Genomic DNA, 4,338 nt, shown 5'->3' on the forward strand with positions numbered 1-4,338 from the left:
ACCAGAAGAAAAAGAAATCCGGTTCAATCAGTGGGCAAATGAACTGATGAATGTACTCACATGAAGTACAAGTACACACTATATGTGTAAAAAAAAGGCAATCTCTTTAATCATCAGGGAAATACAAGCCAAAACTACACTAAAATGCAACCTTACTGTAGTCAGAATGACCATTATCAAGAAAACAAAAACAATGAATGCTGGAAAGGATGCAGGGAAACAAGAAAGTCTCACACTCCGCTGCTGGGAATGCACTCTACTAAGCACTATGAAAAACAGTATGGAGGCTGCTCAAAACACTCCAAAGAGAGCCAGATGACCCAGCTATTCCACTGCCACATATTACATGAAGGATCACAGCCGACATGCTTTGGAGACACCTGCTACCTGTGTTTATTGTGGCATTATTCACAATGGCCAGGTTACAGAAACAGCCCAGATGCCCGTCAAGGAATGGCTGGATAAAGAAAATCTGGCACGTATACACAGCGGGTGTTCTTCAGCCATAAGGAGACGTGAAGTCATGCCACTTGTAGGAAAATAGATGGAACTGGAGGACATCATGTCAGACAAAATAAGCCAGACTCAGAAAAACTAGTCCTGCAAGTTCTCTTTCGTATGTGGAATCTGGCAGTGCAAAGATGATGGGAGAGCAGCAGAAGGGATACTATAAGGAAGGGGGGGGGGCTGCCCGGAAGGGGATGGTCACAGAGAGGGTAATAGGGAGATGGGTATGATCAAAGTACATTACTGGCATGTGTGAAAATGGCAAAATAAAGCCCACTGTATTGTTCAGCAATATGTGCTAATAATTATAATAAAGAAATGAATTCCTTGCATACACCTGACCTGTACAAGTGTGCATGAGAAGGAAAAGAACACATATTCTAAACTGTCTTAGTCAGTGGTAACTATTTGTGCTATCCAGTAGTCCAGGGTGGGCGGAAGAAAATCTAGACCACTGTCCTGCCCCAGTGTCAGTTTCATCAGGTTCCTTACCCTTTGGTGCTGCTGCTTCTCTGGAAGGAGCGTCTTTCCCTAATTAAGAATGCAGGAGTCAAGTGAGCTTGTGAAAACAAACCTAGTAATTTTGTCTTTAGCCCTTCTCTTGGCAGAAAAGGTAGATGGTTTCTCTTTCTGTTTTGGGTCAGTTTTACTACCCAGTGATGTAACATGGATGTAATTTGATAAGAGTAGCCTGCATTAGAGCAATGGGAAGTATCTCCTTCCAGGAGAAAATGCTGTACCCTGAGGTTGCAGCCTTGAACTTATAAGTAAATGCCATTGATAATCTAATTTTAGCCACCCTCATCACTGCCCGCATCTCAGCTGCTCCTGGATCCTTGTTTGAATGAATATATATGTATTAGAAATTTGCCAAAGTAAAGAGGCATGGAAACAATAAACTGAAAAGTGAACCAGCTGGATTAATACAGGGTTGGTTTAATTAAAAATAATCTAAGGTACTATTCTGCCAAAAAGGAGGTTGAACTTCACTCGTTTGTAGGAAAACAGGTGCACCTTGAGACCATAATATTAAGTGAAATAAATCAGACCTATAGACTTAAATATCACATGATTTCTCTTACACGAGAAGCCCAAAGTGATTTAAAGAGCAACATGAAAGTAAGCTAATAGGAAACATGGAGGTAAAGCTTTTCCAAGAGTCAGAAGGAGAGGGCAGGGAGGGCTGGGGAAGGGGATGGAGAAAGACTTACAATGAGCTGCACGGACCAGCTTCCCCCGATGAATATAATCACTATGTACTGCCAACATCTACTAATACAGTTTTAAAAATCTAAAAACTCTCACAAATACAAATGAAACTTAACTTTTACTAACAGAATGTTTAAGTGCAATGGCTGCCACCTTTAAACATCCCAGTATCTTTGTGTTGAAGTACAGATTGTGTTTTGATATATATTGAGTCTTCCATGAGCTTCAAGGAGTCAATTAAGTAAAGAAGGCTGACTGCATGGCTCTGCTGTCATCATGAGAATCATATTTCCAAGTCACAGCTCTAATCTAAGAGGAAAGCAATTCTTACATAACATTTGTTGTCTTGCATTATCTTGGCTTCCTCTAGCATGCTCCAAAATTATGGCACTTTTCTGCCTGATGCACCTTCTGGTTGTTGTGGTGACCCTCCGTCTTCAAGGGTAAGGTAACAGAAGGTGAGTCAAGACCAGTTGGAGCGAGGCAGAAGTCAGAACCAGATCAAATGGTGAAACACAGCCATAAAGACTGCATGTAGCAGAAAAAAGATACATGTGTTCGTGTCCTCCATAAGCTTTCAAGCAAATTAGCAGATGCTTTATTGCAAGCTATCCTAGGGATTTTTCTATTTTTTTAAAAAAATACCAGGACCCTTAATTCTCTTACCTCTTTACTTTTCCAATACTCAGAAGCTGACCTAGCTGTACATTTTCTCTGCTCTTGAGTTCTTGAGCTTATGGAGAAAATAATGGTCCTGTGCATTCCGATATACAATCTTCAACTTAGTTGTGTCTTTTAGATTCATGATGAGTCCCTTTTCTTTTTTTAAGTCAAGTCACTTACCGTTCTTTCTAGAAATTTTCCAGAAATTTTCTTAGAAATTTTGTGCTTTGCATAAACCTTTTTTTTTTTTTCTGTTTGTTTGCTTTTTTGAGACAGGGTCTCACTATGTAGTTGAGACTGACTAGGAACTCACTATGTGGCCCAGGCTGGTCTCAAACTCACAGCGATTCTCCTGCCTCAGCCTCCCAAGTGCTGGGATTACAGGCATGCACCACCACGCCCGGCTCTGCATAAACCTTTCAATACCATATCCATCTTTAATTTAAGGTAGAAATGGGAGAGTAAGTTGTACCTCTCTGAACTGTTAACAATATGTACAGAGTAAGAAGAAAATTGGTTTGAGAAGAATTGAAGCCAAATCATGAGCTGAACAGGGACATGTTAAAGTTTTGAATATGCTCAAAGCAGAAGCAGAAGTCCTTGAAGGCAACAGGTCAGTGACTGACTTTCCCAGTCACAGACACTGTGGAAGGAAGATGTTTAGTGGGAGACCTACTCCAGCCACCTTCAACCTGATTCTGTAAGCCAAGCACATTGTTTATGTTTATCGACACAGTAGGAGGCTAGCGGCATGGGTGACAGTCTATGTTCTTCCTCAGTTCCTGGTCCATGATGCAGCTACCTCAGAATTATTTGGAGAAATGCATAACTACTTATGCATCCCTAGGCTTCAACTCCATGACAGTTTGGTTCTATGAAGGGAGATCAGGTAATTTTTGTTTTTTGTAAGTGCTCCAGTTGATTCTGAAAATTTGTTTTAGGACACTGATGAAGAGAGAGGCACAAAGCTGAGCTCTTCAGAAAGACAAGGCAGGGCAGGCAGGTGTACAAGTTAGGTTTGGGAAAACAGCCAGATGATAAAATCCATTCTCCACGTTGATGCCAGTGTTTCTGAAGTACAAATCTGACCATATTTTGTTGTGAGTTCACGTTGCTTTAGAATGACATAGAAAGTGAAATAAATCACCAGCTTTCCCTGGCTTAGCCCTGGCTTTCCTCTTCAGCCTGTTTTACCAATCCCTTCAGCTGTACTTGACAATCTACAGTTCCCTGAAAGAGTCATGGTTTATGGCTCAGGGCACTTATAGCGTTTACTTCCTCAGCAGAGAATATCTTCCATTATTTTGTGTCAGGCCCAAAATGTGTCAGGTACGGAGTCCTAGAAGCTTCCTTCATTCTACCCCCTACCCAGCTGCTGAGCTCGGTGTCCCAGTTCTGTGCCACCTTCTGCTCACTATATCACATCACTCACCATGTGGCATCGTAATCATCAGTTTACTTGCCATTTCCTCTATTAAATTTCTAGCTCCCTGAGGGACCAGAGTTTCAGTCCAGTTCATAGACCTTAGCGTACTGGAGGATCTCAAAACTTGGGGAAAGAATGCTAAGTGGTATTAAGAGTAGAAAGACCCAGGGAGGTCATAATTTCTAGGGGCCAGAGCAAAGCATCAGGAAAAACTAAGGGCTTGTGAAGTCCCACAAGCATAGGGATATGCAAGGTCAGTCAAAATGCCGAACAGACAATGCGAGTGGTGCAATCCAGGGACAAGGCAGGCAGCCAAGAGGAGTCTGTAGCAAAAAGATTAGGCCCTACAGTAAAATCCCGAATAACCAGGGAACCTGTCCCCTCCACCTTCTCTCTCTCTCTCTCATAGGTTCCAAGGCAAAAATATGGCCAGCCTCAAGTCCATACTTCCATCAGGCGAGTGTGTGTACCTGACAGGAGAAATATGTTAAAATAACCTGTAGGTTATAACAAAGCAACGCCTAATCCTCACT

The sequence above is a fragment of the Fukomys damarensis genome, unplaced genomic scaffold (genome assembly GCF_012274545.1).
Source record: "Fukomys damarensis isolate Sample0158 unplaced genomic scaffold, DMR_v1.0_HiC HiC_scaffold_19, whole genome shotgun sequence".
In the NCBI taxonomy this organism is placed as follows: Eukaryota; Metazoa; Chordata; class Mammalia; order Rodentia; family Bathyergidae; genus Fukomys; species Fukomys damarensis.